Here is a 14,858-nt window from a genome sequence, read left to right as displayed (position 1 = left end):
GTTTCTACTAATTCAGACGATCTGACATTTAAAGTTTTTTTTTTTTTGAAGTTTTGACAAAAATGTCAAATCAAATATACATGTATATAAATATGTATGTTTTCCGTCTTCAGGCAAGTTTTTTTATTTTACAAAGTTTTAACATTGATATTTATTTTTGATTATTTTGAAATAAAAAAAGCCAATTTAAATTTTTTAGAGGTAAATTTAAAGAAATTTGTCTTTTTTTTTCGAAAAATCAAAATTTCTTCTGTTTTAAGAAAAGAACTCCACAAATAGAAAAACATTTTTAGATATTAATATGCAATTCCTTAAAACACAGCAGAATTATTTATTACTTTGACAGAATTTTCTCACACAATATAGTTTGCCAATCGCTATTAATATGTCATTCGACAAAGTAGACAACCTTATGGGCTTTTTACATTACTGCGGCAGCGACAGTCGCATGAAACGTTAAAATTTTATTTAATACATTGATTTCAATAATCTACCCTGTGTAATTGCGTCATGCAACACTGATAGAATTTCAAAAAAATTAAGAATGCCTTGCATAACTTTATATTTTCAAAATTTTAAAAATTTTCGTCAAACTTGGTTACGCTTATATTTAGAAGTAATAATCATAACGTAAAAAATCGTAACAACCAAACAACTATTATAACAAATTGTAAACCTATGTATTTGTTTGAATAAAAGTCGGTCGCAAGCCCTGTTGTGTAATATATTTTGTCGAAGTATAAAATAAAATAATTCAAGTTTCAGCCTAGTTCAAGTTTAAGTAAGTATATTTTTTGAGCCTTTAAGTTTATTATTAAATACTTTAAATTACATTATCAATTGAAAAAAAAGTAAAACATTAAGGAAGATTATAAGAAATCAAGTGAATTTTTTAAATAAAGAATGAAGAATATGAAAAGCAAAAAAAAACAATAACGGAAATTCCGTTTCCCAACAGAGAATTTACAACCATTTAGATCCAGTTTCTTTAGTCCGTTGCCCTGCCAATTGTTGCTGCTTTTGTCGGCAGGATCTCAACAAGTTTTGCTTTTACTAAATTTTACATTTAACGTTTACTTTATTTTGTATGCAAACCAAATAATAACCAAATTAAAAAATGGTTATTTTATTCCTTTTATTCTTGGTCAATATTCAATCGCCCTTGAGGCAAATAAAGAATCAATGAGTGGAATAGAAATGTGTTCTTCTAATAAATCGTCTCCAGTTTAATGTTTTTTCGCCTTTTGTTTTCTTTTATTTTATGAGCAGTCAATGATTTGTTTTAGTACGAAAAGTTTATTATATTGTAATTTACCAAAATTTGTTTGTATGTTTTAGAAAATTTAAGAAATTATTGTTAATACATTTATAAAATAAAAGTCTAGGTATATACATACATACATATATTCACTATTGAACTACTACTAGACATGTTGGAAACACACAATACGAATAAATAACGAATAAAGGAAAATATATAAGATAATTTTTCTAAATATAAAATCAAAATTTTTATGTGTTACAAAATTGGAAACCCTAAGTCATTACAGCTACTTCTGGGCAATTTCGGGATAGTTTGTAATATAAAATGTGTGACTCAATATCTATCATAATTTATCGTTATAATTATAATGCCGTGAAATGATTCCAGTGCGCATTGTTCTAAAAATCTCATTATACAAACATTTTCATCAAAAAAATTACTCAATTTTGTCAAATTTAATTTAATTTCATCAAATTTTAATAAACGACAATTATTATCAAATTGAATTTCTTTTTAAGACGATTTCACGACTACGCAGCAGATTAATACTAAAAGAGTAAATTTTCAACTTACGTTTAAAAGACCGTCAATTGCTATAAAAAATTCTTTTTTAACTTTCCCAAAACAAATTTTTTTTTCATATTTCATATTGTTTTTGAGTACATTTTTATAAAAGTTCAAAGGACAAGCACTTTTGTTACTTAATTTTTTTTATTTGTTTTGTACTTGGGTTTTATGCTTCTATTTTCTATGTACATGCAAACTTACTTACAAATATTCAAGAAAAAAAAAGGGTAAGAAACTGAAAAAAAAGAATTTACGATTCAGTTAATTTTTTTTTTAAATTCCCTATACATACAAAGTCTGTTCTATAGCAGAAGGAACATAATCAACTTGGGCCAGATGTTTATTCTATATGAAAAATTTACATGGGAATTGTTGATGTTAAGTTTTTTGGAATATTGGAATTAATGTTGAAATAAAATACCAAAATTATGAAGAAACATTATGCCACCCATAGTTTCAAAGCTTTCATCCAGTTAGCATCTATACACGTAGGTTTGGTGTTTATTTTCTTTTTTTCAATTTCTTCTAATTTTGTTACAATGTTATTAAAAGGAGACAACGGAAAAATCCAAAGGAATCTGTTAAATTGTAAGAAAATTGAACTATTTTTATTATACGAGATATCCCTAACTTTACGGTACGTAAAGAATAAAATTAATCATAAAATTTAAATGAAGAATAATACGAGTACGAGTACAGTTTTTACATTTTCACTGTTTACCAGAATATCATTGGTGCGGCACATAAAGCTTTGATTTGGGACTATTAGAGTCGCGAAATCCGGGGCGCATAGTTAGTTTTATGTGTGTACACGAATATGTAGATACGTTTGTGGTTGTTCTTTTACGTTATTAACAAATTTTTACAAATTAGTATAGATGTTGGATTTTTAATGTTTGAATAGAATGAGAATATGTTTTTGTTTCAAGTATAAATAAATTCCATTAGTCCCTGGGTATGATAAGAAATTTAATAATATTTATTGTGATCCCCGTTATATGAAAATTGACCGAAAAAAAGAAACTTAAAGATAGATTTCCCTTTTGGGAGGTAAGCGTTTTTTAAAATTGCGGTTAAAAAAATTTGTTTTTGTTTTGTTTTTTTTCTAATGAAAATTTGCGGTCTATTACAGATATTGTAGAGTAAAGGATAAAGAAACAAAAAAACAAACTTTTAGTTAGTTGAATATTTTTTTTGTTTTGAAAAATTATTTTAGAAAGTTGGGCAAGAAAAAACAAAAATAAAGTTTGTAATTTTGTTTTTTGTTTTTTTAAATAAATTTTAAAGGAAGGAAACAAAAGGAGATAAGAAAAAAGGCAGTGAGCAGCAACACAACGAAGAAAATTCATCATCAACTTTTTTGTTCTACGCTATTCTGATACTGTTGGTTGGGATATACTTTTTTGGGGGTTTTTATTTTTGTTAACCCAGTTGCTGTGTTGATTTTGAGGACAGGAAGTGATATTTTATACTAGGATCTACATATAAAAATAACTATAAAAAAATGTTTTGAATTTATTATTATGTTTTTCTTTTTTTTTTCTTCTCTTCATCTTTAGTGAACCGATTCGAATTCGAATCATTCCTCATGCTTACTTTTGAGAAGTTCTTGTTGATTTTTTTGTACATAGTAATTTTATTTTCTTTCTTTCATTTTTCTTTTAGTGTATATATTCAGGACATGATGAATTATAGTAATTAATCTGATTTCGATAAATTGGTTTTGCGGAGGATATAAATTATATATTAAATCTATTTATTTAAAGATTTACTTAGAAAACGGGGTTGTCCCTAATTTGTTGTTTTTCATTCTGTTGTTTTCGTTTTTTCTTTATTTTAATAAAATTTATATTCTTTCTATTGCAAGGACATATCATTTTCTTTTATTTTCAATTAAATTTTTGTGTACATGGATATGTGTATTTAGTTTTGTAAACAGGATAGGCAAATATTTTTAAACTTGAGTACCTATATAGCGTTTAATTTCGATATCCTTTTAAATATTATTATGTATCTAATTTAAAAAAATTTCAATTAAAGCATTATTGAAAATTATCATTCCAATTAGAATTGTAGAAGAAATTAAAACTTAGAAATTTATACATAAACATATTCAACTTCATATACACAATTGAACTTCATATCGAATCGCTTTTAAGCCCAGTTAAATACTAAAATAGAAAGTCGACATCGTAAATGTAGTACTGTTCGAAAGGTCTTGGTGACATCTACAATTTTCGTTTAGGGGAGATTTTTAGAAGTCGGCCTGGTACTGATAAAAAGATTCTGAAAAAAAAAAATGGTAAATAAAATTCTATACGTACGCTACAGATTTTATTCTGTAACTAATATTTGCATAACGGATTTCAGTAGGTTTAAGAAGAAATTTATTAAGAGGCCACTCCTAATCACGGCGCAGACGCTTAGATCACCAAATCTGTTAAATATGAATAAAATTTTTGTATAATCATGTGTTATATCAAAAGACTGAACTTGGCACATTCGAGAAGTTTGTTAAAGCATTAAGAAAATTTTGAATAAAAGCGATAATTTTTGATAAATTGTTACGTGGCTTGGGACAGAATATAGAAAAATATTTTGCACTATCAACTACATGGTTAGTTAAAAAATTAATAATTTTGAGATGTTGGGGTATTATTCTTAATTTCGATATATATATATATATATATATATATATATATATATATATATATATTATATATATTATTTTAAATCATGCGAGCCATAGTGCATTATATAAGGTACGCGAAATACAAATAATTACAATACACATAATAGAAGAAGATTAAATTGTATCCTTAAAAATCTGTAAGGCACAGAAATATAATGTTATACGAGTTTTTTAAACTTACTTGCTTTTCAGTAATTTTTCCTAAAGAAATTTGTGGTTACAAATCCAAATATGTATATAAAACATAAACATTTTTACACCTACATGTACGAGCATACATATACCAAAATATTATAAGTATATTTAAGTACATATAATTAGGTTTTTATATAGAAACATAAGTATACTTCTTCTTCCTTTTCCAACTCTAGTACGGACAGCAGTTGTTCTGAATATGTTATTGATATGAAAAAATTATTTAATAGAAAATTTTCAAAATAAATTTTTTTAAACGATTTACATTAATTTTGTTACAATAAAAAATTACTAATATGATTTTAAAATTTTTGTTTTTCTTTTCGGATTAGAAAATTTTGATTAATAGCTTTTTTTCATATATATATATATAATTTATTAGGAAAACAATCAAAAATTTTCACTTTATAGAAATTGGTTTTTTTTGAAAAATTGAGGGAACAAATAATGAGAAAAAAACTTTTTTCATTATTCGTAAGGAAGAAAATTACGTTTTTTGTGTTTCTGCTAAATTGAGTTGTAAAAATTTTTCAATTAACTCAAAAATTCAATTTACACTTAATTACTATATAGAAATATTAAAATTTTTTATGAATTTTTAATTTGAAACTCTCTATACTAAATTGAGTTGTAAAAATTCTTTCTACTTATAACATTGTTAACTTTTAGTAGCTAAAATTAAATTAGCCGTAATTATTAAAATTGTAAGAAAATTTTCATTAAACTTTATATTTAAAAATAATTTAACAATTTATATAGTTTACTTGAGTACTTTCAAATTTATGAAGAAGATTTTATTAATTACTCGTATATAGTCAATTGATAAAATTCTCGAACAAGAAATTAATTCATCGAAAATCAATTTGTCAATTTCGTGCGTATGTTGTGCACGAAATTCTTGTGCATATATCTAATGTCACCAAAAATAAAGGATTCCTTTTCGAATTAAAATTTTTTCTTCTTTTTAAAAAGTGTTTTTGTTATTTGCTTTCAAATTAATATTAAAATTTGAAAATTTTTGACTATAATATTAAATTTCGAAGAAATTTCATTAAAATGAAGATGAAAAATAATTTAAAAGGAAAATTGACAATGCACAACTTCATGAAAAAAAAAATTGCAATACTGCAGAATAAGAGCAAAAACAAAAAAACCATTTCGTTTTAATTTACATAAACCATTTTCCATATGTTGCAATAATCTAAACGCATATAGAACTTTTAAAAGCCTTTAATGATGATTTTCCATTATACAGAAAAAAACTATATAGTTGGATTAAATACTAGTTACTGAACTAATTGCATATATATTAAGGAAGGTTATGTTATGCCACCAATTTTCAAAGGTTTCGATATTTTTGTAGATATGTCTGTTTGTTTTTCTGTCCGTCCTTCAGCCTGTCTGTGCAGATTAGTATTTCAAGTTCGACTGAACTCATTTTCATCAAAAATTATATTTGAGGGGATGAGACTGTTACAAACTATTATGGGATAGATCACTGCAATTAAATCTTTACTACGGTTCAATTTTACGGTTTTCCTCATTATTAAGAAAGTATTCAACAGATTAATTTGAAATTTTATATGTAAGTTTCGAATACAGTATGAGAAACCACCTAACTTTTGGAAGAAATCAGGTGTCAGCAACTGGACTTATATTACGGGCCAAATTTATCTCTATAAAATTTGGGAAAATTAAAGTTAATAACGTAAACCTGTCAAAAATTATGACTAAAATAAGCAATAAACTTTGCGGTCGATTATGTTTTGACCACATCAGATCTTCTTTTCCTTATATTCGGGTTCGGAACAATTAGCTTTTTTGTTAAGCAGAATTTCATTGGTAAAAGAAAAGTCAATAGCGCACTTTGAATTACCACTTACTCGTATTTATCACTCTGATATTTTAAATGGATAATTTCATTTTTTCATTCTGATGACTTTTTGTATTTATTAACTATATGAGTTCAATCGAAAACGTATGTTAATTTTAAATCAAATATAAGTGATTTTTATGAGAAAATATTTAGAAGCTTGGAGCAAATATATAAGCGAATAATTTGTCAAAAACGAGGAAATAAGAAAAAGCTATTGATGGCGTTTTAAAATTTGATTTTTTTCCACAAATTTTTTCGCTTTTATTTTGCGCTTTTGCATACATGTGCATGTGATTTTGCAACAATGAAATATTCTTTGGCTAAGTAATTCTGTTTCTCCGTTTTTTTATATTGTGTAGCAGAAATGTTTGTAGCCTATTGGTGGGACTAAAATTAGCTGCAAGAATGATTTTTGATTTTTTTTAGAATTTTAAGTAAAACAAGAATTTTTAAGGTTCTATATGATTTTTAATAGATCTAAAAATATTATGAAAAGTTGGAAATTTTTGAAAAGAAATTGTTCATAAATTTTTAAACGTAAATGAATATAACTGTAGTAATAATTTTATACCCTACATAGTAAGTTTGGTATGGAGTTTGTTTGAAGGAGTCGTCTCCAGTATGAACATGTATATGTTCTTGCTCAGTATAAAATTCTGCACTAGTTTAGATATGTCCGTTTGCTCATCCGGTCGCACGATTACTCGAAACGAATAAAACGAACACCGCCACACTTTCACAAATTGTTTGATTTTTACAAAAGATGGCTGTTATTGTAATTGGAACAATCCGGAGAACGATTTCAGAAAGCTGCCATACAAACCTGAAAGGTAATATTAAATAATTGGAAAAATAAAAATGCTAGCTGCTTGAAATTTGATTTGCTATGTACCCAATTATAGTTCAGTCATATTCGTAAAATTTTTATGCGTTAATTTTTGCAGATTCGGGTAACTGTCATACAATCCATATTCAAATTGTCAAGGTTCAGGGTATAAATTAGCCGGTTTAGCCCGATTAAAACGTCTTTACTTGTTATTTTTTACTCTTGATATTACATGCATATGTATATGCGCTTGTGTATGACAAACATTGTAGCAAAATGCAACTAAAAATTTTGTTAAGATATTAAGTACTTTTGTTTAGTATGCATATTTCATATATATATATAGTCAATTTTAAATCCTAAAACTAACTCTATTAAAATTCTATTAAAGGGAATATTTGAAAAATTCACAAATGGAAAAATGATTAGAAAGAAATTTATTTCCATTCATAGTAAAATCTGTATCCATTTTTTTACTACATGAAAAAGTTAAAAAAATCTAAATCGCATTTTTGATTTAACAAATTTTTTACAAATATTTATGGGCTCGCTAAAATAAGTTCTTATCAAAAGTTTATTATTTTTAGAACTTGAAATGACTAGCTATAGAATTTAAAAGGGAACGTTTTAATATTGAGGTTCGTACGCCTAAATAAAAATATTAGCTTTAATATACGCAGTTTAATCTTAAGTTTATTGTTTTAGAGTTAATTTTTCCTTACATTTTGTCTTAATCCTTGAGTGTGGTGCATTGCCTTCTGTTCACCCGGTATATCTTATATAGGCTTACCAGGCAAATTGGTTTCTCTTACAATAATAAATACGTATACTAAATACATACATATAAATATATATATAACTAGTCCTCTGCCATTAATTTTCATATTAAATTTTAAAAAATATTTTATTTCGACTTCAATTCTCGTTCTAGTATCCTTTTAGGAATATGGAGGAAAGTATTTTTAATAATATATTTGCTGTTAAAATACATTTTATTTGCTTGTTGAATTTGCGAAGAAAGTAAAGAAAAGAAAAAATAGAAAAAATGTGAAAATGTTTTAATACTCAAATATTTTCAGGAGTACCAGAATTGAAAATAGTCACAAAAACAAAAACTCAATTGTTTTGATAATAACGTGAATCAATTGTGAAATATTTCAATGAATGATTTCGGTTTTCTCTTCCTTTGATTTCTATTTTTTTTTTGTTGGATACGATTATTTCCAAACCATTTGATTTTTTATTTATTTACATTGTCATCAGTGTATAGGTAATAATGGAGCAAACGAGTTTCAATAATATTATGAATGTGTGTATAAATACAAATAAAATCAACACCGTTAGTACACAGGGAATATTTTATAGTTATCAGGATTAGAATTTTATCTTAATTTTTAAGATTTTGGATATCAAATTTTTTTATTATTTTATTTTGTATGTTTTTCATACCATTATACATATATGCTAGATTTATTACATTTATTTTATGCAGTGAAAAAATTAATTTAAATCATAATTTTTAATAGAACACTGCAAGTGGTAGCTCCAAAGCGATTTTTTCTAAAATGTATTTTTAAATTAATTTCATAATTTTTCGAAGAAGTATTAACTTTTAAGTCACATTACAAAAATTAGTGCGGTACGGTGGTTTCGTATAACAAAAATAGAGTAGGTATTTAAAATAAAAAAAAGATTGCTATATTCAAATAAATTATTTGACTTTACTATGGTTCTAAATATCTTGGGTCTCTTTTTCGAATGCTCATTTATTTTTATATTAAAAAAATTTGCAATTTATGGCATATGGCAATTCTGACATCAATCATTTAAAAGTGTTTTGTAAATTTTAAATGTATATTACTTTTCTTTTGTATATACATATGTATATACATACATACATATTATATAAAGAGGATAAAGCATAGTAAATGGAATAAATGGAAAATAAGAGAATATTGTTAGTGTATAATATATCAACTGTAAAATAAGTGAACTAGAAATATTACAAAATAACAGCTGGAGTTTCCTTTGATGATAACTAATTCATTTGTAATGTTTTTTTGTCTATACTTTTTTTGCTTATTCACATGCTATGGATTTTCTGTAATTTTTTTTAAAAATTTGTACTGTTTTTATTGACATTGTGGTAAAACATAGTGTAAACATTTACATTTCGTCTCTTCTAAAAATAAATTTGAAAGTATTTAATAGTGTACATGCAAACATATACAAACATACTTACATATATTAAAAAATTTATCATTAGGTAAATGCAATTGTGTTTGAGTATTTTTTATAGTACAAAGTTTTCTATTAGGAATATTTTGACATCAACTTTTGTTATACCATCAACATTGTTAATATTATTCATATCCTTCCATCGTATGACAGTATTGTATAAAAACTGCGCCTATTTTTAATTCATAATATTGCGTTTATAAAACAAATTTTCTAGTCTCTCAATCATAATTATAGTATTCATTATCAATCGGATCAGACGATCCGATGAAAAATCCAAAAATAAACCAAAACAGTTCAGATGATTTAACTGCGGTAGCTATGATAATTTAAATATTTATTTTATAAGTTAGAAAAGTTTATGAACACATTTAATTTTGGATTTAAATAAAAAATACACTCAAAATTTCTATACACCAGTAGCTGGTATTCTTCATATAGTTTGTCTAGCTAAAAAACGCACATGTCTTAAAGAATTTTTATTATTTTTTTATTCAGGTTGTTTCAAATCACTTAACGCATATAAAATTTATTGGAAAACCCATTTATAATAAATTATGTATAAAAAAGCAGAAAAAAAATATAATTTAAAAAGAAAAAATGAACAAGTTTAAGTTGAGGTGGAAAAAAAAGGACTTTTAAGCGACCGCATTGCATACAATAAGGGAGGTAATGTGATCACACTAAATTTCACATAATGAGTTTTCGGTAGAAATGAATTTCTCCATAGTAGGGAATTGTAAATAAACTAATTTTAGCAAGATGTTCGTCTGTCGGTTGGTCGGTCAGTGTGTGTTTCGCAAGTTCAGCTGAACCGATTTTGATGAAATTTTATGCAAAAGTTTATTTTTGCTATGTCATGGATTGGTCAACATTTGGGATATGTCATAAAGACTTCATAAAGACATTTTCATAATTTTGTGCAATATTTTCGCTTAACTTTCGCAATAAATCTTGTAGTCGGTTATGTGCTGATCACATCAAATTTTTTTTTTGTATTACAATTGTCGACAGAAGTAAAATGTTAAAATAATTTTCATTTTTAAAGAATATTATATATAAGAAAACTAAGGAGTGCCTATACAATAGAGCATTTTTAAAATTAAAAAGATATTTTCAGACTATGCAAATTAAAATGCTATTTTATTTGAATTGTAGATAAATAGAGCATTAAATTTTAATCATTGTATTTTATTATGTATATATATATATATATATGCAGACAACGTATATATTGTAAGGATAACGTAATATTATATTCTACAAGTAGGATATCACAAAAAGTACTTCAATTTAAGTTTCCAGTTTAAATTGAATTTCATATAAAATTTAAATTATTTAAAAATTAACATTATTTTTTTTTTGTATACAATTTAAAAAGATTTAAGGGGATTTTAATGATGTATAGCTTTCATAAAAATTTAAAAAATATTTAAGTACATATTAAATGTCTCAGACTTTATTCAAATCAAACAGCACTTTCATTTTAATGTTGTATGATAAATTTCTTTTTAAATTTCAAAAATTTTCAAAATATCTTTGATTATATGTTGCGTTTAAATATCGTTGGCTTTTACAATTTTTACTCAATTAAAGTTTTTAAATTAAAATTTTTGTTTCGCACTTTTTGAACAAGATTTGCAATAATAAAAATAATTATGTAAAAGCATACTTTTACTCTCTTATTCGGCTTTTCAAAAAAAAATCTCTCTGCAAAGATTTAAGACACAAAATTTCAGAGAAATAATTCCTTTAGATTTCTAGAAGAAAATGTTTAGTTGCACCATCCTCCCCACTTTAAAAATTAATGTAACATAGTGTAGCCGAATATTTTATTATGTATAGTTTGGTAGTTTTCCAACTGAGTTTTGACATCATTTAAAATAAGTTATTTTACCTTTACAATGTGAAGCAATGTATAATTCAAATTATTTTATACACAAAGTTAGAATTTTATTCACTAAAGTAGCATCATCCAACAATATAATTGAGGTTTATCTTTTATTTATTTATTATTTTTTTTTTTTCAAAAACTTTTCTAAAAAATTTCAATGGAAAAATTAAAACAATTTTATGTTAACATAAATATAGCCATTTTATTTTATAAGTATCTGTTAATTTTCAAGTTCTGTTTTTTGAGAGCAACATTGTAAGAGTTCTTTTATTAATTTTTCTGATTTTTATTAAAAATTTTTTTAACAAAAAATTTCGAACAATATCTATAATAATAACATAATTTTTAAAACAAAAAAGGAAACACAAAATAGAATAGATTAAAAAAAAACACAAGTAGAGGGAAAATAGCCATTATATTGTCATTATAATCTCAATTCAAAGAATCTCTCGAATTGTCAAAAATATAATTAGCAATTTAAGTACGTTCATGTAACATAATATTAGTAAAAAAAAAAATAAAAAATCTTGAAAGTTAAGTTGTTAAAAATAAAAGAAACCGAATAGCATACAGTAAAATTTTAGCAAATATTACCCCTCTTCTGTGAAATTTTTAACTGCCAAATAGTATCTATAGTTACTGCCAAAAAATGTTTACAAATAGTATCTATATAATAGTATATCTATCGAAATAGTATCTATATATTGAGGTTAGAATTTTATATAAGACTATTAAATATACTTTCAAAACAGTCTACACTTATTTACCTCGTTTATATGGCAGTTTAAGTATATTTGAACTCATCATCGTGAAATCATCTCAAAACTCAAACTGCGTTTATACTATGCGTCAGCTTAAAAAACCGAACATGACGTCAAGCTATTACGTTTCAAGTCAAGTAAGAACATATTTTTTATTCATTTTAATGAAACCGACTTCAAGTTAAGTAAAGTTTATATAGACATAAAATAGGCTTGAACCTGCCATACAAATAAGATAATTGTTGAAATTTTATTATGAAAATTATAATATTAATTTGCTGTCAAAATATAGAAAAATGTGAATGACATTAAAAAATTGTCTTTACGAGAAATTATTTATTTTATTGTCACGAATTTAACAATTACAAATTCATATACCTATACAATTGAAGGGAAAGCACTAAAATATTTAATTAAATTTTAGTTATATCAATGTTGCTTATATCAAATTTGTCATTTAAACAAGGGTTTACTGTACATTTTTTTTTTGTTTTAATTTTTCAACAATCAACTAACAAAAATAATGATAATATCACTAAAATGAAAACTTTTCTTTTTTTTGTCGCATAGAACAAAAGCAAGTACATAATATTTATAAAAATGTTGAAAAAAAAAAGAAATAGAAGTAAATAAAAACAGAGATGATATAGAATAAAATGGCACTTAAGATGCACTTTTTCTATTTTGGTATAGGTACTTGTCTACCACTGATGTTGCTGCTGTTGCTCAGATAAAAATCAAACTTGAAATTTTATCAAACACATAAAATATGTACATAATTTATACATACATATCAGTGGCTTCAAGCACAAACGACTTAAGTCTGTTTTAGTGATTTCGAGATAAATGCATTTTAAACTTTAAATTTAATTTTGAAAAAAGTTATGAAGTTTTTTGAGCCAATTTTTTTTTTGATCGAAAGATAATTAAAAAAGGAAGCGATTAACTTATAATCTGAAGTAAAACAAGTAATAGTATTCTCATAATTGTTAAAAAAGAGAGATAAGCGGTTATACAAAATTTAGAAAAAGCATTTTGCAAAGCATATCTCGAGTTAGGCGATTTGTGAAAAATTACTTTTGCATTTTCGTCAAACTTAAGTCGACTTAAGCTGTTGTTGCAAAACTGAAGATATGGTTTTAGGTGACTTAAGTTATACTAAAAAGGGAAGAAATATGTATATTATTTTTACGTTATTTGATTTTTCACTCTTTTTTCAAATCATTGTCATAAAAAACATAAATTGAGGTAAGAAATGAATAAATTTCAAGGAAAAATTATTTCTAATAACTTAAAAATAATTGTTTCATTAAATTTAAGAAAGGTGACAGTATCTTTTATTCTCGTTCAGATTCTTCGACTAAATATGGAGGAGTATCTGCTAAGTCTCCAGTATTAATCGTTTTGTAAAATTTTTGAACCAAAGGATCAATAAATTGCATCAAGTACTCTAAAATTTTCTTTTTCGGGACTAATTTTCTCTTCTTTTTCAATTCGGAGTATATCTTGAAAATCTAACTAGTTAACACCTCGTCTTAAAATATAAGAAAGCGTTGTTTGTATAAACTGTTTTTGTAAAATATTTTTTGGAAGTCAATTTTTTAAAATCTGTGGGGTGGCTCTTTCCACTTAAGAGAGTTTCAAAAAGTATTTCAATTACAAAAAGGCTTCATTGTGCAACGGATCTGACAAAGCAAATAAATAAAGTTGTAGCATAAACATATTTATATGTAGTATCTATTCGTTTTTTGTTTAAAACCCTTTTTTGGAAACAAGTTTCATCAAGGCATTGTGTAAAGGAGACCATTGTGTGTGATATTTACGTACTCTGAAATTGCTGATATGTTGTATCTTGCATATTGTTTTTGTTTCAGATATGCCCATTAATGAAACCACATATACAGTTATCTACAGATATGTTCTCGCGCCCGATAGGACTAGAAAATTTGCTTTGGAATGCTATTGAAAATCTTACATCTGTAGTTTTTACGACAAAAGAAACTTACTTGCCTTGTCAATTTTCATATTCATTTCCCAAATTCCTATAGTTGAAAGCCCTTTCTCTTGAATATTTCTTTAATTTGTTTTGTTTTGAAACCGAATATCTGTATTTTTTTGAACATCTTTTTCTACTTTATTTCATTTCAATGAACCCGTCATTTACGTCGGATCCTGAAGAATTTTTGTTTAGAAATTTTAAAATCAGGATCATTAATACAATCACCACGACCAAAGTCAATTGCGGTTTTCAAAACTATATTTACTTCGGTTTTCAAAGTAAGATCTGTTGATACTTGTTTATTTACTATAGAACCAGTTTCGCTAATTTCTATGCTTAAAAACTCTTTGAATCCGTTATGTTAATTTCAAATATATTGCAATACATCTAATATGCACCATAATCATTTCAGCTCTCCTAGCAAGTTCCAAAATTTTTAACGTACATTGATTAAACGTGGATAAAGTTTATATTGGATAATTTTTATATTATTTAACAATTTCCAACATAAGCACATTTAAAAACAATAATAAATAACTGTCTTTG

Source organism: Condylostylus longicornis, unplaced genomic scaffold (genome assembly GCF_029603195.1).
Source record: "Condylostylus longicornis isolate FDR11 unplaced genomic scaffold, ASM2960319v2 ptg000100l, whole genome shotgun sequence".
Classification (NCBI taxonomy): Eukaryota; Metazoa; Arthropoda; class Insecta; order Diptera; family Dolichopodidae; genus Condylostylus; species Condylostylus longicornis.
The sequence above is the reverse complement of the archived record's forward strand: the minus strand, read 5'-3'. Positions refer to the sequence as shown.